The sequence below is a fragment of the Eschrichtius robustus genome, chromosome 10 (genome assembly GCF_028021215.1).
Source record: "Eschrichtius robustus isolate mEscRob2 chromosome 10, mEscRob2.pri, whole genome shotgun sequence".
Taxonomy (NCBI): domain Eukaryota; kingdom Metazoa; phylum Chordata; class Mammalia; order Artiodactyla; family Eschrichtiidae; genus Eschrichtius; species Eschrichtius robustus.
In genome coordinates this window covers 5,620,448-5,644,303 of record NC_090833.1, presented here as the reverse complement: position 1 = coordinate 5,644,303, position 23,856 = coordinate 5,620,448, and the positions used below count along the sequence as shown (strand labels likewise).

At 40.0% G+C, this 23,856-nt stretch overlaps 1 protein-coding gene across 3 annotated transcripts in view; it reads left to right on the top strand.

Moving 5' to 3' along the window:
* Window positions 1-23,856, top strand: part of ABL1 (ABL proto-oncogene 1, non-receptor tyrosine kinase) — a 131,145-nt gene that overhangs the window by 63,216 nt on the left and 44,073 nt on the right. The window lies entirely within an intron of this gene.

Below are 23,856 nucleotides of genomic sequence, written 5' to 3'. Positions count from 1 at the left end.
GCAAGGGAAAAGTAGAAGCAAAAATAGTTTAATTTTTCTCTCTTTCTTATGGAAATTTTGGACTGTTAATCTGTACTAGATATTTCTTGAGTCTGCACATAAGGACAGAAAAACTATTTATAATTAGTTAATCTCCAGACTTTCCCAAGAAAAGAGAAAATATGGGAAAGGAAGGAAGAAAGAAGTGAGAGCAAGCTGCCTGCAGATAGATGCGAGTGGCTGATTATCTTCTCTGTGTAAGGAGAGGAGAAGACTTAGACAAAGCAAAACCCATTTTGACACGCCCACTCAAAACTACCAGAGCTAAAGTCAGTACGGCTCGTTTAAATAGTAATTCAGATTCTTGGCATCCTATTAAGTCATGTCCTTTAAAAGCTGGCACTTAGTAAGTATGGAAAAAAAGAGGAGGTCTCCCAATTTAAAAAGGTGATCTGTCTTTTAGATGGGCAAGACAGAGACTTTCCTCATGAGGTTTCTTCCCTTTTTTGTTCTGCGTTTAATGTGTCTCTTAAATGAAAAATCTTATTCATAACAAAATTTTCAAAATGGCAACTGCAATTTCAGATTGGTACAATTATACCAGTTAGAGAGAGATACATATGCGTTCAAATATGAAGAGAGCAGGTATTTGGCCCAAAGGGCCAGGAAAAGAAGACCTCACAAGAATGGTGTCAGTAGGAATGGTGCTTATGCAATCTTGAGAAAGAAGAATAGAGCTAGAGGTATCACACTCCTTGGCTTCAGACTATACTACAAAGCTACAATAATCAAAACAGTATGGTAGTGACACAAAAACAGACACATAGATCAATGGAACAGAATAGAGAGCCCAGAAATAAACCCATGCACTTAAACAGTCAACTGATCTATGCCAAAGGGGGCAAGAGTATATAATGGGGAAAAAGACAGTCTCTTCAATAAGTGGTGCTGGGAAAACTGGACAGCTACATATGAAGGAATAAAATTAGAACATTTTCTTACACCATATACAAAAACTCAGATTAAATGTAAGACCAGAAACCATAAAACTCCTAGAAGAAAGCATAGAACACTGTTTGACAGAAATTGTAACAATATATTTTTTATCTGTCCTAAGGCAAAGGAAGCAAAAGCAAACATAAATAAATGGGACCTGATTAAACTTAAAAGCTTTTGCACAGCAAAGGAAACCATCGACAATATGAAAGGACAGCCTACAGAATGGGAAAAAAAATATCTGCAAATGATATGACTGATAAGGGGTTATTATCCAAAATATATAAATAGCTCATACCACTCATTATCAAAAAAATAAACAACCCAATTAAAATAGGCAGAAGACCTGAACAGACATTTTTCCAAAGAAGACACAGGGATAACCAACAGACACATGAAAAGATGTTCAACATCACTAATCATCAGAGAAAGGCAAATCAAAACCACAGTGAGATATCACCTCACACCTGTCAGAATGGCTATCATCAAAAAAAGATCACAAATAACAATTGTTGGCAAGGATGTAGAGAAAAGGGAACTCTTGTAACACTGCTGGTGGGAATGTAAATTGGTGCAGCCCCTATGGAAAACAATATGGAAGTTCCTCAAAAAACTGAAAAAGAATTACCATGTGATCTAGCAGTTCCACTCCTGGGTATATATCCAAAGAAAACAAAAACACTAACTTGAAAAGATACACGCACTCCAATGTTCAAAACAGCATTATTTACTTACAGTAGCCAAGATATGGAAGCAACCTAAGTGTCCATCAACAGATGAATGGATAAAGAAGATGTGGTGTGTGTGTGTGTGTGTGTGTGTGTGTGTGTGTGTATATGTGTATAATGGAATACTACTCAGCCATAAGAAAGAATGAAATTTTGCCACTTGCAGTGACATGGATGGACCTGGAGGGTATTACGCTTAGTGAAATGTCAGACTGAGGATGATAGATACTGTATGTTGTCACTTATATGTGGAATCTAAGAAATAAAACAAATTAATATAACAACTGAAACAGACTTAAAGATATAGAGAGCAAACCAGTGGTTATCAGTGGGGAGAGGAAAGGCAGAGGGGTTAAGAGCTACATACTACTATGTATAAAATAAGTAAGCTACAAGGATATATTTTACAGCACAGGGGATATAGCCAATATTTTATAATAGCTTTAAATGGAGTACAAGCTATAAAAAAATTTTGAATCACTGTGTTGTACACCTGAAACTAATATAATATTATAAATCAACTATACCTCAATTTAAAAAAAAAGAGAGAGACTGGTGCTTATGCAAACTTCATATCTCCAGAATCTGGTCAAAGGCCAGGGAGTCACCAAGTGGAGTCCCAATGAACCCCCCAACAATTGATGTCTATCACTACCCTTAGGAAACAGGGCTTGTGGAAATTCACTTTAACACCATTTGCTTAGTGGTAGAATTAGGTTCTTAATTCAACCAACCCAAGCAATCAATAATGAGCGACTGTATACAGGACTTGGCTGTAGGTATATACAAAGATGGATCAGACAGAAGACATAGTTTCAGCTGCCTAGGGAGCTCACAGTCTAGCTCTTCTTTTGAGCAAGATATTGCTTAAGTTGTTGCCTTAATGGTAGGATAAATCTGCCTTGGAATTGATCCAAGGTGATTTAATTACTGTGAAATAGTTACACCAATAAGACTTAAATTCCAGAGAACCCCCCTACTGGATTCCAGCATGCTGCAGAATATTAGGATTCCTGTTCTTATGTTAGTAAGCCAGGCCAGCCCTATTTTCTGTGATGACTTTTTTTTTTTTTAATAAAATAATGCATTCACTAGTTTAAAAATATATAAAAATGTAGATTGACAAGTCTTACTCTGACCCTTGTGCATATCTACTTGGTTATTGCATTCTCATTTCTCCCATGAATAAACACTATAATCAGTTTCTTAGATGTCTTTCCATTGTTTCTTTGTGCAAATACAAGCAAAAATGAATTCATATACTTTTAAATCCCATTCTTACACAGAAGCTGGAATACCAGTTCAAAGGTGGTCAGGCAGGAGGAATTCTGTCTTACTTGGGAGAGGATCAGTGCTTTTTTTTCTAGTCAGGCCTTCAACTGATTGGATGAGATCCACCCACATTAAGGAGGGCAATCTCATCCAAAAACACCCTCATGGAAACAACCAGAATAATGTTTGACCAAATATCTGGATATTCTGTGACCCAGTTAAGCTGACATAAAATTAACCATCACAAGGGTCTTGTCCCAGTTAATGGTAGAATAAATGCTACTCTGGTCTTGCCTAACAGCATTTAAGAGGAAAACCCAAATGGATCAAATTGTTTCCAGACTGTATCTCAGAACAAAGCTAAAGAATATTTTTAGCAATGCAAAAATATCTGGGACCCAACATGGTAAAATACACAATGTCTGCATCCAGTCAAAAATTACTAGGTACGTAAGGAAGTAGGAAATATTCCAGTAACTGACCAGAAATGACACAGGTGGTAGAATTAGTAAATACGGACATTAAAATAATTATTATAATCGTATTCCATATGTTTAAGAAGCTAGAGGAAAGATTGTGTTAGAGACATGGAAGATGAACTTCTAGAGATGAAAACTACAATTGCTGAGATGAATACACTGAATGAAATTGATGTCAGAATAAACAGTGTAGAAATAAAGATTAGTGACTTTGAAGACAATGTAAACTGTCCAAACTGAAACACAGAAAGAAAAAAATCTGAAAAAAATTAATGAACAGAGCACCAGTGAAGTACGGGGCCAATTATATGTGTAACTGGAGTGTCTGAAGGAGGAAGGAAGTGTGAGGGATAGAAGAAGTAACAGAAGAAAAAAATGACTGAATAAAAAGCACCTCCAAATGTAATGAAAGTAATAAACCCATAAATCCAAGAATCTCAAGGAACTCCAAGCACAAGAAACATGAAGAAAAATGGTGTCAAGGCACATTATACTCAAATTGCTTAAAACTAGTGACAGAGAAGAATGTGAAAAGCAGCCAGAGAAAATGCAGATTGGGATGACAGCAGATCCCTCTTTGAAAACAGTGGAAGCCAGGCAACAGTGGAGCAAAAGAAAAACATCGTCAACCTAGCATTATTTTCTTGGTGAACATATCTTTCAAAAACAAAGGCAGGGCTCCCCTGGTGGCGCAGCGGTTGAGAGTCCGCCTGCCGACGCAGGGGACACGGGTTCGAGCCCTGGTCCGGGAAGATCCCACATGCCGCGGAGCAGCCGGGCCCGTGAGCCACAGCTACTGAGCCTGCGCGTCTGGAGCCCGTGCTCCGCAACGGGAGAGGCCGCGACGGCGAGAGGCCCGCGCACCGCGATGGAGAGCGGCCCCCGCTCGCCGCAACTGGAGAAAGCCCTCGCGCAGAGACGAAGACCCAGCGCAGCCATGAATAAATAAATAAATAGATTAAAATTAATAATAATAATAATAATAATAATAATAATGATCCTAACAATAAAATATCCTCTTTAAAAACAAAAAAAAAAACAAAGGCAATATAAAGTCTTCTTCAGACATATCAAAAACTGAAAGAATTCATTACCAGCAGGCTTGCACTAAAAAAAAAATGTAAAAGAATGTCCTTGAAGCAGAAGAAAAATGATACCTGGTGGAAACCAGAGCTACAAAAAGAAAGTGAAACACTGGAGAAGGGTAACTACCTTGTAAATATATAATATTTTTTCTCATTATTAATTAATTAATTAACTTATTTATTATTTATTTTTGGCTGCGTCGGGTCTTCGTTGCTGCACGCGGGCTTTCTCTAGTCGCGGAGAGCGGGGGCTACTCTTCGTTGCGGTGCGCGGGCTTCTCATCGCAGTGGCTTCTCGTTGTGGAGCACGGGCTCTAGGCACACGGGCTTCAGTAGTTGTGGCACGCGGACTCAGTAGTTGTGGCGCACGGGCTCTAGAGCGCAGGCTCAGTAGTTGTGGCGCACGGGCTTAGTTGCTCCGCGGCATGTGGGATCTTCCCGGCCCAGGGCTCAAACCCGTGTCCCCTGCATTGGCAGGCGGATTCTTAACCACTGCGACACCAGGGAAGCCCTTTTCTCATTATTTAAATGTCTTTAAAAGATATGTCTTTTAAACAAAAGCAGAAATAACACACTGGCATTTACAGCTTATGTAGAAGTAAAGTTTATGACAGCAGTAGCACAAATGGGAGTGGGAAAATGGAAGTATACTGTTGTAAGATTCCTATACTTTATGTGAAGTAATATATCATTTGCAAGTAGATTGTGATAAGTTAAAGATGTATGTGATAAACTCTAAAGCAGCAGAGTTATAGCTAATAAGCCAACAGAGATAAATTATAAAAATGAAGATATTTAATTAATACAAAAAAGGGCAGACAGAAAAACTTGGAAAAATGAACAAAGAACAGATTACATAGCAGTACATCTGAAACTTATTTTTTTAAAAAGAACAGATTGTATAAATATAAAATAGCAAGATGGTAGATTAAATTCCATATTGATATTATGTTAAATATAAAAGTCTAAACGTCCCAATAAAAAACAGAGATTGTCAGATTGGATAAAAAAGTAGGACCCATTTATACGTTACCTACAATGAACCCACTTTTAATATAAAGATACAAATAGATTAAAAGCAAAAGGGTGGAAAAAGATGTACCATGTCAACATTAATCAAAAGATTAACTTGAGGGCTTCCCTGGTGGCGCAGCGGTTGAGAATCTGCCTGCCAATGCAGGGGACACGGGTTCGAGCCCTGGTCCGGGAAGATCCCACATGCCGCGGAGCAACTAGGCCCGTGAGCCACAACTGCTGAGCCTGCGCATCTGGAGCCTGTGCTGCGCAACAAGAGAGGCCGCGACAGTGAGAGGCCCGCGCACCGCGATGAAGAGTGGCCCCCGCTTGCCGCAACTGGAGAAAGCCCTCGCACAGAAACGAAGACCCAACACAGCCATAAATAAATAAATAAATAAATAAATAATTAAAAAAAAAAAAAAGAGTGGAGCCTCTGTTTCCCACAGTCCTGTCGAAGTCCTGCAATCAAATCCCGCTAGCCTTCAAAGTCTGATTCTCTGGGAATTCCTCCTCCTGTTAAAAAAAAAAAAAAAAAAGGATTAACTTGAATGTCTATATCAGACAAAGTAGATTTCAAAACAGAACATATTACCAAGGATAAAGAGAGTCATTTCATAATGGTAAAGAGGTCAATCCAATAAGAATATATAATCCTAAGTGTTTATATATGTATTAGAGAGTCAAAATACATGAATCAAAAACTGATAGAACTGCAAGGAGAAATCCACAATTATATTTGGAGATTTTAACACCTCTCACTCAATTGATAGAACACATAGACAAAATCAATAAGGATATGGGAGATTTGAACAATATAAACAACTGTCTTGGCTTAATTAACATTTATAGAACACTCTACCCCTCCACCCCAAACAGTAGAATACACACTCTTTACAAGTGCACATGAAACTGTTACCAAGATAAATCATTTTCTGGGCTATTAAAAAAGTCTCAATGAATGTAAGCTGATTCAAGTCATAGAAAGTATGATCTCTGACCACAGGGGAATTAAATGAGGAATCAGTAACAGAAAGATATCTGGAAGAGCTTTCAATTATTTGGAAATGAAATAACACACACCTTTAAATAAACCATGAGTCAAAGAAAAAAAAATCAAAAGTGAAATTAATAAGTATTTGGAACTGAATGAAGGTGAAAATGCAACATAAAATTTTGGGGATGGGGCTAAAGGGAAATTTATTTAACACTAAAACCCTGTATTAGAAAAGAAAAAAGCTTCAAATAACTGACCTTGGGATCCCATCTTAAGAAACTAGAAAAATGAAAGCTAGTGAAACCCAAATTAAGCAGAAAAAAAGGCCAATGTGGAAATCAATGAAATGGAAAACAGAAAAACCATAAAGAAATCTATGAAACCAAAAGCCAGTTCTTTGAAAAGAGCAGTAAAATTGATAAACCTCTAGCCAGACCAATCAGGAAAAAAAGAGAAGACAAAAGAGCAACCTAGAAAAAACAGACAAGTTCCTTGAAACACACAAACTGCCAAAACTCACTCAAGAAGAAACAACCAGAATAGGCCCGAATCTATTAAAGAAACTGAGTTTGTATTGTAGTTAAAAAACCTTCCCACAAAGAAAATGCCAGGGCCTGATGGTTTTACTGGTGAATACTACCAAACATTTAAGAAAGAAATATTACAAGTTCTATACAGCCTTTCCAGAAATTACAAAAAGAGGGAACAAACACTTCCCAGCTCATTCTTCAAGGTAAGCATTACTGTGCAGATGTTCCCTCTTAGTCTCTTCTCCCTGTACAGCCAGAGTACTCCTTTTAAATATAATCAAATCCCAGTCTCTCCTCTGCCCCAAACCTCCAGTGCCTTCCCAGCTCCTTCAGAGTAAAAGCCAAAGCCCTAGCAATCACCTTAGGCAGACAAGATCTCCGCACCTTCCTGCAACTTCTGAATAATGTCCTTTTACTCTACCTCTTACCTACTCTGTTCCATCCACGTTGACCTCTTTGCTCTTCCTTGGACCTCCCCCAGTCATCCTTCCTGCCCACTGACTTTGCAATTGCTGTCCCCTATGCTAGGAAAGTGCTTCCCCCATAGTTCACGCTACCTCCTTTGGGTCTTTGCTCAATTGTCATCTTCAGTGATGGTGTTTCTGACCACTTTACTTAAAATTATAATCTCAATCCCCACTCCTCAACCTCAGCAATCCCATCAGGTAAGAGACCTGCTTTTTCTCCCTAGCGGTTTTTACCCTCTTATGTATTCCATAATTTATTTTGTTGTCTGTCTCCCCTCCCCCCAATGGAATGTGAACTATCGAGGGGCAGGGATTTTTCCCCCATATTCTACCTGTTGTAACCCTAGAGCGTAGGACAGTACCTAGCTCTTAGTATGTACTCTGTAAACATTTGCAGAATATTTCTCTCTTAATGGTGCTCTCTTTGCTTTGTTCTCAAAAAAAAGAAAGAAAAAGAAAACCACCTTCCTGTCTAAAGCGATATATTCTCAGATTGCCCCATAGTTTGATGACCAGGAATTTTTAAACCCATGGATTTACGAGAGGTGTTCCTCTCCTTTGCGGGGAAGGAGAGGGGTAATTACGAAAGCAACATCAGGAAAGGAGAACTGACAGAGGAGTTCTTAGGCAGATCAGTTTTAGAAAGGATGATGTATGAAATTGAGGCTTTGAAAGTTGATTCCTTTTTAAATAAATACTTGCATACTTCTTGGAAAGCTTACATGAACCCCCATCCAGGCATCAATGTACCCCATTTTGAAGGCTAAGACCAAAGTTTATTTAACTTAATGATAGATCCTTGCTATTTAAACAATCTACAGTGAATATAAGTGTATTCATATTCACTTGTATGTGTATGTGTAGGCAAGTCTGTAAATTCCCAGAAATAGAATTGCTGGGTCAAAGGGTAAATAAATTTGAAGTGTTGAGAGATACTGAATATTGCCAAATTTCACTTATGGGGCTTTTCTGAGAACCAGGAATCAGATGTGCAAATCCTAGGCAGAGTCAAGAGCTAGCAACTATAGGACAAAGTTAAAGGCAATTTTGTCACCTTAAATAGTGGAAAGCTGCAGAATTAATTAAACACTGCTTTCAGTCCTTCGGAGACCACGTACAAACCTGATAAGCCCCCGCCCCTTGTCTTTGTACAACTCACTGGCAGGAGGTTGAACACCCAGGGCTCTGGACACTGTTTTTCATAAAGCTTTCTGGCTCACTTGCTCTGGAAATGTTGAGACAGGAATCAGTTGCAGCCAGCCAGGGCTGACTGTCCATGTTCTTGATGTGGTTTGCTGGAGACCTGCCCCTCATCCTCCTGTGGCCCAAAGGCGCCTAAATCCATTTGTGAGGATTGGTTGGTTGTGGGCACAGTCTAGATAAGGGAAGCCAGTTTTCGGGTACAAGTGCCGGCATTTGTAAGTTAGCAAACTTACTCTTTCTAGTCAGGAAAATGTCATTTTTAAAAAGCCCTTGACAAGGAGGAAGAGAAAAATTTACCTTAGACCTTGAATCAGCTCACAGACTGAGAGCCTAGACAGATGATAACGCATTTGGCTCAGCCTCCATTTTGCAGGTGAATGAGGCTCAGAGTGGGGGAAGTACCTCCCCGAGCCTCCCACTGGAACCCAGGGCCCTGCTGTCTTGCAGGGCTTCTCTCTACCACCCACAGCTGCCTCTCCTCCACAGTCACCAGTGCTTTCCTATCCAGGTACAGGGAGGTTTGCATTAGAGAAAGACAACCCTTTAGCATGGATTTCTACCACCTGGCATGACAATGGATAAAGCTACTTATTGGTGCTGTTTGTACTTCTGGTATATATTCCACTTGGGGTCTTGTAAAGCAGAAGGAACGAAGGGAAAGAAACCGAACTGTATAGACTGTACTCACTCTAGGACCACTCATATAATTCTCACCAGCCAAATCAAGTCCAGCAATGGCGTGCCCTCTCACCGCCCCAGAGGGGCTCTGTTCACAGGGAAGCACCAAGCAGGGCCTCTGGCAGTGAGTGGACTCCCCTGAGGAATGGGACATTTGAAGAAGGAAAGCAGTGTTTTTATTGAGGTATAATTTACATATGGTAAAATTTGCCCCTTTTAGAGTATGAGTTTTGACAGTGCTTGTAGTCATGTAACTACCACCACCCTTGAAATCTAGAACTGTCCCATCACTCCCTGCCCCTCCCCCGCCAGTCCTAATTCCTTTGGTCGTCAATGCATCCTCCCAGCCCCTGCAACCACTTTTCAGTTTTCTGTCCTTAGGATTTTGTCTGTTACAGAATATCATAAATAGAATTATGAAGTGTATAACCTTTTTTTTTTTTTTTTTTTAAAGGGAAGAAAGGAAGGAGGGAGGGAGGGAAGAAATGGGATTGAGATTTATTTATTTATTTATTTATTTATTTATTTATTTACGGCTGTGTTGGGTCTTCGTTTCTGTGCGAGGGCTTTCTCTAGTTGCGGCAAGTGGGGGCCACTCTTCATCGCGGTGCCCGGGCCTTTCACCATCGCGGCCTCTCTTGTTGCGGAGCACAGGCTCCAGATGCGCAGGCTCAGCAATTGTGGCTCACAGGCCTAGTCGCTCCGGGGCATGTGGGATCTTCCCAGACCAGGGCTCGAACCCATGTCCCCTGCATTGGCAGGCAAATTCTCAACCACTGCGCCACCAGGGAAGCCCCGTGTATAACCTTTTGAGTCAGGATGCATTTAAGATTCATCCATGTTGTTGCATGTAATCAACGTGGTTCATTCCTTGTCATTGCTGAGTAGCATTCTGTTGTATGAAGATACCCCAGTGTGTTTATCCATTCAGCTGTTGAAGGACATTTGAGTTGTTTCCAGTTTTTGATGATTATGAATAAAGCCACTGTAAATTCACATACAGGTTTTTGTGTAGACATTAATTTTCATTTCTCTTGATTAAATAATTAGGAATGGAATTGCTAGGCCATATGTTAAGTGTATGCTTAACTTATGAGAAACTGCCAAACTGTTTTACAAAGTGAATGTATTATTTTGCATTCCCACCAGCAGTTCCTACCAATTTGCATTCATGCCAGTTGCTCCGCATTTTTACCAGCACTTGATATTTTTCTCCCAGTCTTTGACTTGTTCTTTTCATTCTCTTAACAGTGTCCTTAGAAGAGCATAAATTTTGGGAATTCCCTGGCGGTCCAGTGGGTAGGACTCCACGCTTTCACTGCCACGGGCCCAGGTTCAATCCCTGGTTGGGGAGAACTAAGATCCTGCAAGCCTCATGGCACGGCCAAAAAAAAAAGAATGGCATAAATTTTTAATTTTGATGGGAGTCCAATATATGAGTTATTTCTCTTAAGGTTCATACTTGGTATTGTACCTAAGAAATTTTGCCTAACCCAAGATCACAAAGGTCTTCTTCTAGAAGTTTTCAAAGTTTTAATTTAACATTTAGATCTATAATCCATTTTGTATTAAATTTTATATGTGGTGCATACTGACCAAGTGTCATCATTTTGTATATGGATGCACGATATTCCAGGACCATTTGTTCAAAACACTATCCTTTCTCCATTGAATTGTCTTTGCACCTTTGTGGAGGATCAATTCAGCACATGTGAGTGGGCTACTTGTATGCTTTTAACTGATTTCTAAATTCTGAAAGGAGAATGGTAAAAGGAAGAATCTTCCAGTCTTTCTATACTACTCCTTTCTCCACTAGGAAGCCTCTCCTAACGTCTGTAGGCAGAATTATCCACTTCTTCTGGGCTCCTTTTTATTATTATTTACTTATTTACTTATTTATTTGGCTGCACAGCACGGTTTGCGGGATCTTACTTCCCCGACCAGGGATTGAACCTGTTCCCTCGGCAGTGAAAGCGCGGAGTCCTAACCACTGGACTGCCAGGGCATTCCTGGGGCTCCTATAGCTATTATGCACATACTTATTATTGAATCTTTCTCACCCTTATGATTCCTTGTTTCAGGGTCTGCTCCTCTCTCCTTCCCACCTCTCTCTCAAGACCAAGCATCCTTGGAGGCCCAGAAGTGTGTCTTCTTCCTTTTAATCATCTTCATCACCACTGGCTCTATAATGTTTGTTGAATGAATGGCCCATTCTCAAATCTCTGATGACAAGTCAAATCTTTGATTGACAAGTGATGACAAGTCAAGAGTTTTATGAGAGCTATACCAGTCAGATGAGGACCAAGAAGTGAAGATAAAGACCCAATTCTCTTTAAAGCAGGAGCTGTTTCTTATTCTACTTTGGTGTGACGTCTGTTTTGCCAGGCACGTGTAGGGTGGGTCTGTCATACCAGGCACATTTGGGTTATTGGTGGAATCTCAGCTTCAGAGCATGCCTGGCTTCTTGAGTCCCTCTTCCTGTGGGATTCCCTCATGCTGGGCTTCAGTCACCGTGGCTTTGTTGGGAATACAACTCCCTACTTCCCTTGAGTTGTTTTGGAGATCAGGCAAGAAAAAGTAAGGGAAAACGCTGGACAGTATTGAGAATTATTGACTGATTAACCTTTGCAATTCGTTTGTGTATCAGAAGCCTAAGACTCATGAAATATTTACTGTTAATTCCAGTATTTAATTGGTTGCTTCTCCTTCTCCTAGTACTTTGGAAACATAATATTTACTACCTAGACATTTTACTACCTAGAAATTTTCCTACAATAGATCTTAAATATTCTGCTTAACATTTTGATCTCAACTAATTTACTCTGATTCTTGGTTTCTATGAGAAGTTTAACAGTTTGGACTGTCTGTCCAGATGATGAGTGGTGCCAGGGTGTATATTTGGGAACTCTTAAAGTTGCAGCCCTTCAGGCGTCTGTGAAGGCTGCAGACTGGAAAGCTGCAGTTACTTGTGAGAGTATCCAGGTGCTTCCTATGAGTGGGAGATGTGTTTCTGTGCCTTTCAGTCTCTGATGTGCCAGGCTGCTGGCTTTCTCAGATGTCTCTATTTTAATCAACCTGAGCTACATCTCCCACTCCCACCCAGGTCTTGACCATCTTAGTTGTATATACTTGTATATACAGTCCTCCCCCTCACATACACTCCTTAGCCAGGGGTATGCTGGGAGTCAGTAGAGGTGTCAGGGCTGGGTGGAATTGTTGCATGTTTCCTCTCCGGGAATGTGGCTCTCACCAGAAGCATCTCTAAATAAGATGCCACGTACCTGCAACACATAGAGCACGGTCTTTTTAGGTTCACAGCATGGAACTGAGCAGCCAAACTTACTGCATTTCTAATCCTCTGTCTCATCCTTTGTATGACATCCAATCAGGAAATGGGGTCAAAATCCTAGAACACATTGCTTTCTCCCTTTTTTATTAACATTTTTTGAGGTAAGATTTACATACCATAAAATTTACCATTTTAGTGTACAGTTCAGTGATTTCTAGTACATTTATAGAGTGTGCAGCCATTACCACAGTCCAGTTTTAGAACATTTCCATCATCCCAAAAAGATCCCTTGTGCCCCTTTGCAGTCAGTCCCACCCCCATGCCCAGGCAGCCGCTAAATCTGCCTTCTGTCTCTGTAGATTTGCCTTTTCTGCACACTTCCTATAAATGGAATTATACAATATGTAGTCTTTGTGACTGGCTTCTTTCATATCACAGTGTGTTTTTGAGGTTTATCTATATCGTAGCACATATCAGTACTTCCTTTTTATTATTGAATATTACTCCATTCTTTGGATGTACATTTTGTTTATTAATTCATCAACTGATGAATTTATTAATTCATCAACTGACGTTTGGATTGTTTCCAATTTTGGCTGTTATGAATAATGCTTCTGTGGACATTCATGTACAAGTCTTTGTGTGGATATGTTTTCATTCCTCTAGGGTAGATTCCTAGGAGTAGAGTTGTTGGGTCTTATAGTAAGTTTACGTTTAACTTTTTAAGAAACTGCCACAGTGTTTTCTGTAGTAGGGCTGTACCATTTTATGTTCCCACCAGCAGTGTATGAGTGTCCTAGTTTCTCCACATCCTCAGCAACACTTGGTTTTGTCTGTCGTTTTGATCATAACTATTTGAGTGGCTGTGAAGAAGTACCTCACTGTGGTTTTAGTTTCCATTTCTGGAATGACTAATGATGCTGAGCATCTTTTCATGTGCTTATTAGCCATTCATATTTCTTCTTTGGTGACACATCAATTTCAATCTTTTATCCATTTTTTAATTGGTTTGCTTACTGTCTTATTATTGTGTGTTGAGTTCTCTGCATTCAAATTCTTTATCAGATATATGATAGAACACAGAATTTTTTAATCTTCCTCACACCAGTACCAGAGACTCTGGAAAGGGGAAGGGGCAGTTAAGGTAGCAATAGTAATTAATGTGTAATTTTTGAGTCTTTGTTATGACCTGGATACTGGACTATGTGTTTCACAGCGATTATTTAAGACACTTTCTCATTTTCTAAAGGTTATAGGATAATTTCAAACGCTTGCTCTTCAATGAACAGTTTTTAATAGATAAAGAAAAGGAACAATTGATTTGGGAAATTCTTAGATTTACAGGAGTTAAAACTGGTCTTTTAGTATTACCGTAAAGACTAAATGGCTGTTATACAGATGCAGAATACCAGCGGTTTAAACAGCTAGATGTTTATTTCTCGCTTCTGTTAACAGGCTGACATTAGCTAGCAGTCCTGCATGTGTATGGGGACTCCACAGAATCAGACACCTGCTATGTTGTTACTTTTAAGGTGTGGATTCTACCTCAGGATCCAAATGGCCACTCCAGCAAGCCTGTCCCCTTGCAGGCAGTGGGAAGTAGAAAAGAGAGGGAGGGCATTCTCGTTCCTTTTAAGAACCTGACCCAGAAGTTGCATGTATCGGTTCTGCTCACCATATCATTGGTTAAAACTTAGTTACCTGGTAACGACTAGGCACAAGAGGGACTAGGAAATGTAGTCTTCATTCTGGGGCCATATGTCCATCTAAAGCTTAAGGGTTGATGGTGAGAGAGGAGAACAGATGTTAGGGGACATTGCTGGGCTTGGCAGTTCCTGTAACTAGTCTGTGTGGGATTCCCATTACTTTTTCATCAAAGAAAGTCTAGTTGATATGAGGTTATTGGCCTAAACCTTTTGGAGGAGTTCATTTTACTTTTGTTTTAGAATTGCACTAGAATGTTCTTAATGGTGAAGTAGCGATAAATATGAATTACTATTGCTTAGGGAATGTGAAGATACCTTAGTGATTAAATACAATCCTGGAGTTGCTTTACTGAATACAGATTTTATATACCAGCTCGGAGGAGGGGTAGCAAACAAGAGGACAGCTTCTGCCAGGTTGACTTTGTTTTGTAGTTTTCTTTTCAAGTGGCTCTTTCCTCCTGACTGTGCCATTTAATGAGCAGTTTCTCCAAGGTTAACTGTAGCTGTTCTTCTCTGGTTAGTATGTAGTTCTGGATCAATATGCCAGATCTGTCTCTTTAGGAAGAAAAAGAGCAGTACTGTTTCATTTAGAGATGTCATTACTTGTCTAAGGACAACAGTAATTTCTAACACGTGTAGGGAAGCAATCTTCTGGATCCATTTGTCCTTTGTATGTTTAAAACCCTGACAACAAAACAAATTGGTACTGAATGTTTTGAAGAAGCAAACATTAATGCTCTCTGAGTGTTTCATTTCTAGGTTTTCAGGCCTTGGTAACATTACCAAGAAATCTGCTTTCCCGGGTGCAGCTCTATTGCTGAGAAGATTTTAATATCAAAGGAGCCCATACTTTTACAGCCCATTTCAGCTGCCCCAGAGATAACTTGGATAAACACGGGCTCCTCCACGTACCTCCTAATCCCTGCTGGGTCTTACACTGTGGGGAGGTTCAGACAACTTGTTTTCTTTCCCTTCTGGCCCTTCTCTCTACACTCCCCTCCAGCTGCCTTCTTTCCCCCACCCCCAAAGTAACGTGATCTCCTAGGCCTGGTCTGCTGCTTTGGCAGATTCTTTTAGTCTTAGAGAAAGAGAGGAAAAAAATTAACCATTGGTTTTCCAGTTCAGACTTAACAAAACTATAAAAGCCAAAAGCAGTACCAGTGTTTGAAAATAAAAGTATTGTTTGTAAATAACCAGTGCTTGGGCTTTTCTTCTATCAACGAGTTCTACTTAAGTGAGATTAAATTTACCTTATTATAATGATGATAGTTTATCGCCTTTAGATTTTTGCAACATTGCTACTTTTGACTTGTTTGTTTTGTAGATATCTTAATCTTTATTCAGTACTCAGATTAAAAACAAACAAACAAGACTTTCCGCGATTTAAAAAATAAAATTCTGTGGCATTTATTTCAAAAGTTAACCAAAGTAAAAGGGACAAAGACAATTCATGAAATCATGCAAAACCTCTTTAAGTTGAATTCAAGCACTTAGATTTTAATAAGAATATCTCAAACTATTTTTGTTTAATAACTGTTTATAATTTAACTTTAAGTTATGTGACTGGATTTAAGAATTCAGGGTTTGGTTGTTTCTTCACCACCAGCAATATTAAGATTTGAGACCTGTAGTTTGCAACAAATTTTAAATACTTTTTCAGCCTAGTATCCTAAAACTAGTCTGTCACCTCTTAATTATGGGTGCCTAGTGGGTGTCACATAATCGAAAAAATCTAGCAAGGTGGTTTGGAGATCTGGGCTCTTTTCCTGGCTCTGCCACTAACTTGCTATGAGACCTTGTACAAGTTTCTTAGCCTGTTTGTGCCTCAGTTGTCTCATCCGTAATAATGGTCGAACTAGATTCTTTTTTTTTTTTTTGATTTTTAAAAAAACTTAATTAATTTATTTTTTATTTATTTATTTTTGGCTGTGTTGGCTCTTCCTTGCTGCACGCGGGCTTTTTCTAGTGGCGGCGAGCGTGGGCTACTCTTCGTTGCGGTGCACGGGCTTCTCATTGTGGTGGCTTTTCTTGTTGCGGAGCACGGGCTCTAGGCACGCGGGCTTCAGAGGCTGTAGCACGCGGGCTCAGTAGTTGTGGCTTGCAGACTCTAGCGTGCAGGCTTAGTAGTTGTGGCACATGGGATTTGTTGCTCCGTGGCATGTGGGATCTTCCCAGACCAGGGATCGAACCCGTGTCCCCTGCATTGGCAGGCGGATTCTTAACCACTGTGCCACCAGGGAAGTCCCAAAACTAGATTGTAATTTAAAATGATTAAAGTTTGCAGACCTGTTTTTTTTTTTTAATTTGTTATTTATTATTATCTATTTATTATTTATTTTTGACTGTGTTGGGTCTTCGTTTCTGTGCGAGGGCTTTCTCCAGTTGCGGCAAGCGGGGGCCACCCTTCATCGCGGTGCGCGGGCCTCTCACTATCGCGGCCTCTCTTGTTGCGGAGCACAGGCTCCAGACGCGCAGGCTCAGTAGTTGTGGCGCACGGGCCTAGTTGCTCCGTGGCATGTGGGATCTTCCCAGACCAGGGCTCGAACCCGTGTCCCCTGCATTGGCAGGCAGATTCTCAACCGCTGCGCCACCAGGGAAGGCCTGTTTTTATTTCTATTACCTCCCCCAAGCCCCACTGGAATGATAATAAAAAGATTTTTTGAAAAGTGAAAATGCATAAGGACCAAATGAACCCAAAGGGAAAAGTAGATAAGAAAGGTGAACACATTTTTGGAAAATGAGAGGCAGTCAAAAGCGTAGTAATAGACTTAGCAGAATCGAAGAAGCTGAAGCCTAACCTCTTCTAAGAGAGACATTGATTCGAAGTAAGCCAGTTTACTTGTACGAACCTGAGAGAAAAAGTCAGAAATTAGAGGCATTAGTACCACGGAAAGCAAGGGGTCGTGAGGCCTTAACTGAAATCAAGGGGATCAGTTGAAAGTCTGTAAAGGAGTTTTTAGATTCTTCACACCCTTCCCCATCCCTGTACAGCCAGATGACCACTTCTGTTTCCCACCTACGTGAGATGAGAAGTATTATTGAGAAATTGCCCTATAAAGGCTCCAGACTCAGGGATATTACCCCCAGCTGGGGTTCAGGTAAGCCATTGGGCTAAAAACAGTGGGGTGGGCAAGAGCAGATTTTTTTTTTTTTTTTAAGTCTGCATGCTGAATAATGAGATTCTCAGCCCTCTTCCAATATCTGGTAGCTAGAGCCCTAACAGAGAAGAGATGGAAAGATTCTTTTCTAGAGAAAAAACAAAAAAATAAAATTGAATGGTCCCAGAGAAAAGCCCATTTGGGGGTTCTCTTGCTGGAAAAGTAAGCTCACCACCTCCCTTCACTGAAGTCCACATGTTGTACCACTTCCATGCATATTTTTTTAGTTCCTCTTTCATGTATAATGAATGGACAGTCAAATTAAAAGTCTCTATATGATAGAGGGTAAAACAAGTTCGCAGAAAAAGGGAACATGGTGGAAATAAAAACAATGCAGGAAACAGAAGAAAAATTCAGAAGAACTATTCATTGCTCTCCTCAGAGAAAAATACAGCAAACATCAAACAACAGTGTATTATTAAAAAGTAACAGTCAGAATAAAATGAGCTCTTTAATATTGAAAACATGATGGCTAAAATTTAAAATTCAACACAAGACTTGGCAAATAGTCTATCTCAGAAAGCAAAACACAAGACAAAGATTTAGACAACAAAAGAGAACAGATAAGAAGATTAGAAGCTCAATCCCAGGGCTTCAGTATACATCTGGTAGGAATTCCAGAAAGAGAGAAAATGGAGGAGAATTTAGGAGACAATAAATATCAGAAAAATTCCAGAGCTTAGTGAAGTGAGTATTTTCTGGAGTTAAATGACAAATCTTTGAATTGCATTGGCTCCCTGAGTACACAGCATATATATATTGAGTCCAAGCCATATCATTGTAAAATTTCAGAACACCAAGAATATTAGAAGATCCTAAAAGCTTCCAAAGAGAAAAGCAGGTGATATATAAAGGATCAGGAGTCAGAGTGGAATTGCACTTCTAAACAGCAATACTGAAAACTAGAAGACAGTGGAGAAATGCCTTCAAAATTAAGTGGGGAAAATGATTTTCAACCTAGAATTCTATACCCAGCCAAACTGAGTGGAATGGAAAGGCATTCTTTAGACATGCACCTCCCCTAACCCCCCAGGAATCTACTGGATGATGAATTCCAGCAAGATGAGGATAAGTCAATACACAGAACTGAGGATATTTTAAGTGTCTTAGTATTTGGAAAAAATTCTCCTAGGTGTTTGGCAGATACTTGAAATGTTTGGGGAAAAAACAGGAATAGGCATAGAGAAGACTAATTAAATGAAAAAATCAAGGCAATTAATATCTCCATGATAAAGTTATATAATAAAGGAAACATTCATAGTATATTATTGGCGGAGCAATGAACAATATTTATATCATCATAATAATGTCAACACTGACCAATGATTTAACCAAAAATTGTGATTTTATTGTTATGGGAGGTTGGAGATGGTGATAGTATAATACTACTATAACAAGTTAATATATAATGTGGAAAGCTGAGGAATCCAGAAACAACAATATGAGGATATTAAAAATCTGAAGAAGGCTGCCTCTGGGGAAACAGACAAAGGGATGGAGTCAGGGGACTACTGATTTTATTATAAGACTTTTAGTACTATTTGATTCTTAACAATGTACGTATTGATATGTTACTTTGATTAAGAAAAAAATAATAAAAAATATTTAGGGCATACCAACAATATTAGTTTCTTCCGGGAGAAAAATTGTTTAATCATTATGTTTGACTTGTTGATTATAAGAAATATAGTAAAATCTTACTAAAATGGGATTTTCTAGAAAGTGGATGTAATTACCCTAAAGCAGTTTAGATTTGGCCCCCCCATTGAGAATTGTAGCTCTGTAAATACCAAAGGGACTAACAAAACAAGCAGTGTTATATGAAAGACAGCCCTATGTGTGGCCTGCACATCAAGTTCTGGGCCTGAAGTAGGCCCGCACTAAAGATGTGGGGTGTGGAGTTTGTGTTTTGCCACAAAGCTGTGGTTGTAAAACTTTGGCTTTAGGATTAAAGATAGGACTCTGTGTGACATTTGAACCTTGGTTGCTACTCCTACCCCATAGCTAGTGTTTCTTTCCCTTAATAAAATAAGTTGATCTCCTTGTCCCTTGGAAAACCTCCAGACTGCTTTCACTCCCTCAGACTGTGCTTTCTGGAATCATTTGCACATATCACATTTGTTAATTTTAGCTCTTGACTTAGTGGCAGTAAGACTTAGGCAGGAAAACAGACCATCACCTGATACGGAAAGAGGCCTCTTTTGGAAATAACAATAGTTATTGTTTATTGAGCACCTTCTCTGCATTGGGCACTTTCCATACATTATTTCCAATCTTCATAACCCAGTGAGAGAGCTACTCTTAAGACCATCCCCCAATTTTACAGACTAGAAAATTGAGTCACTTGCCCAAGCTGTCACAATGAGCGGCAAGTCTGAGACTGAGACTAAGTTTGCGAGATGTCATACCTCATTCAGTCTCCACTGTGTTGCCTCCCCACTCTCACCTGGTTTCCCCATACCAGAGTCCCTGGACCTTTCTGACACTTGACCAATGAACAGTGTTATCTCACTGAAAATGTATGATACTTAAAGGGTTGCATGTATGCCCTTTACAGGGGCAAAAGTGGGTATGATTGATGTGATATTCTAAGCTGCATTCTCCAGTGGGTTGGGCCCACATCACTAGGGAGCCTGGCAGTCTCTCACTGGACAGTGTCTGCAGAATCAGAGGATGTGGGCTTTGTTGGCATGTGAAATAGCATACACATACCTCAAGATCTTTGCTCTTTCCTCCTAAAGTTATTAACTGGGCTGGAAACAGTGAAGGGATCAGTCAGATCTGGGCCCATCTGGTCCTGGGGGCCCCAAACCAGGCACCATGTCAGATTCATCTGTCTGCCTTAAACTCCCACCCCCATCCTGCTGCTCCCAGATGGAGCTTCCGTATCCTGCATCTGTGTCCTGCTTTCTCCCCTTGACCAACTTCTGTGGTGGGCCCTTGTCCACCCGCCCACCCTGCTTTCAAAAATATAGGACTGAACTCCAAACTTTAAAAAAATTCAATCTGTATCCAAAATTTTCAGAGAAGAGTTCTCTTTTGGTAACTTGTTTAGAGTTATACAATTTCTTTAACTCAAAGATTGCTTTCAAATGAATAAATTTTAGAAATATCCGTCCCTGTTTGTCCTATTCCCAGGGAAAATAAGAAGCAGCTCTTCCCACTTCCAAAACAGTGGTTTTTAAACTTAAGTATGGGGACTTCCCTGTGGTCCAGTGGTAAAGAATCCGCCTTCCAATGAAGGGGACGCGGGTTCGATCCCTGGTTGGGGAACTAAGATCCCACATGCCGCGGGGTAACTGAGCCCGCGCACCACAACTACTGAGCTTGTGCGCCTTAGCGAGAGAGCCCGCGTGCAACAACTAAGACCCAATGCAGCCAAAAAGAAGAAAGAAAGAAAATAAATAAATAAATGTAATTTTAAAAATGTCTAAACTTAAATATGCACACAGATCATCTGGGGAACATGTTAAGATACAGCCCGCTCCATATATTCTGATTGTGTAGGTCTAGAATGGAGATCAAGAGTCTGCATTTTAAGTAAGCACCCCAGGCGATTCAAAATAGGTTGTCCATGGACTGTACTTTTAGAAACACACAGCTCAGATCACATACTTTAATGTAATTAAGAACCTTTATTCTTTCTTTCTTAATATTCTTAATATATTTTAAAATATTCTTAAATATCAATAGTTCTAATTCCCTGAATTGTTTTAAGACATATTTTTCAATAGTTAATGATTTTTATTTCATCCTCTGGCTTTGCTACAGTTATCCACCTTTCACTTAAATTGCAAATTATGTCCATTTTGGAAAGTTCAAGGGCTTTAGCCCTTACTACTTTCTAGGTGTGTGAACCTGGACAGAATACTTAGCTGTCCCGGTCCCTGCTTACCCCCCTGTTTCCTTACCTGTGAAATGAAGTTAATCTACACAAAATTCGTAGGGTTTTTGGGAGGCTTGTGCCTGGCACGTATTAAAAGTTTATTCCTTTCCCAAACTGAATGTAATGTAGCAAGCACGTTAGTTCACAGTCTTTTTAATTTCTTTGTTTGTTTTCCTTTTTTTTTTTTTTCTTCTTTAAGTTAATGGCTTTTAGGTTTAAGGTTGCTTAGAGGGAATCCTTCTCAGGCCTTTCTTCATTCTAGTAAGGAGATTGAAGCTCTCTTATTTGCTTGTAACAGAATGTTTTTTGTATCTTGTGAATAAGCTTCAAAGAGCATCAAAAGCCAGATCTGGAAAGAATAGTACTGGTTTAATTTGGTGGTGTGCAGCTTGACGATGTTTTCAATATTCGTTGCTGCTAATTCAGAGTGTTTTGCCAGACCTGTTGATGTATGGTTTTATAACTTAAGTTTTAAAAGATTTGGACACGGTTTATAAGCATTACTCATTTTAAGAGTTTCTAAAGGGATAAAGTCATTTTATTTTATTTTATTATTTATTCATTTATTTAGGCTGCGCCTGACCTTCACTGCGGCATGCGGCATCGTTTTAGTTGCAGCATGTGGACTTCTTAGTTGTGGCATGAGGGTTTCTCTTAGTTGCAGCATGCGGACTTCTTAGTTGCGGCATGCATGCGGGATCTAGTTCCCCGACCAGGGATCAAACCTGGGCCCCCTTGCATTGGCAGCGTGGAGTCTTACCCATTGGACCGCCAGGGAAGTCCCCAAAGGGATATGGTTATTTTAGACTCAAGAGCAGAATATTAGTAACAGTCATTAGCTTTTTAAAATAAACTTACATCCTAATATAAAGTATAGCACATGCAAACAAATACCTGGGCCTGTATTAATTGATAGAATTCAAGGATATGGTTAGAATTGCAAAAATGTCCATTAACATATAATCCTTTGCATTAAGGTGCCTACTTGAATATAGCCCATTAAATCTTAAATGCTATATAATGACAGACTTTATTATAGTCTGGTCCAAAGACCTTTAACTTTCTAAAATGGCACCAACACAGTAGTTTTCAGCTTATTTGTAATGGTGGCACCCTTTGGGATTTTATTTTTGGCATTACACTGGAGGTTGAAAGTTTCAAGTAACACTAAACAAGTTGGCTATCATTACAAACAGGCTCTCTAGCAGAAATGATAGTGGCTCCCAGAATCTAGACAGCATCCACAGTCACTTGTCACCTGGTGGCCCTGTAGCCCTGTGTCTCCAGGCGATGGGAACTGCTGTGTCTTCTTAGGTGCTCATGAGGCCTGACCTGGTACTACAACACAAACCATAGGTCCCTTACTTGCAGTAGAAACACATTTTGTACATGAATCAGAAACTGACAGGACATCTCTGAAAAGTTAATGACGCCTTGGCTGAGAAACCCTGTGATATACACCAGTCACATCCAGTCCAATCCTGAACTGTCGGGTACTGGTTTTGGCAGACCTGAGTGAAGATCTTGTTACTTAGCCATTCCTGGTGTACTGAAGATACCCAGGTTTTTGTCACTGCAGGTTAGGCTAGACCACGAACGAGTCCAGCTTTGCCTCTGGAGCTGATCACCGTAGCCGGGGTCTCTTGACCAAGGCTGCTTCTGAAACATATGACAACCTTAGTTATTTAACCAAAGATATAGATATCCAAAGCTTTAATTTACTTGGAATTTATTCTTGGTGGGAAGGGGCTGCATAATCCACTGGTTAGGAGCTTGATCCTTGGAGCTAGGTAGACCTGGGTTGAGTCCAGCTCTGCCTGTTTCCAGCCATAGGACTTTGGGCGAGGTGCTTGACTTCTCTAAACTTCAGATTTTTACCTGAAGAATCAGATAATAATTCTGTTTTCCTCACAGGATAGTTGTGCAAATGCAATGTGGTAATGAACAGAGGGTGCTTCTCACAAGAGTCTGACTCATAGTAAGATCTCAATACATGTCAGCTCTTAGTATTCATGTGCTCTAAGATGTGTACTAACTTAATTTTTCTCCCTATTGCAATTTAGTTATCTAACACTATTTAGATAACTTCACTTTCCTATAGTTACTGAAATTTATCTGATTTTATTTATTTATTTATTTTCGGCTGCATTGGGTCTTCGTTGCTGCAAGCGGGCTTTCTCTAGTTGCGGTGAGCGGGGGCTACTCTTCGTTGAGGTGCACGGGCTTCTCTTTGCGGTGGCTTCTCTTGTTGCAGAGCACGGGCTCTAGGTGTGCAGGCTTCAGTAGTTGTGGTGCACAGGCTTAGTTGCTCCGTGGCATGTGGGATCTTCCTGGACCGGGGCTTGAACCTATGTCCCCTGCATTGGCAGGTGGATTCTTAACCACTGCG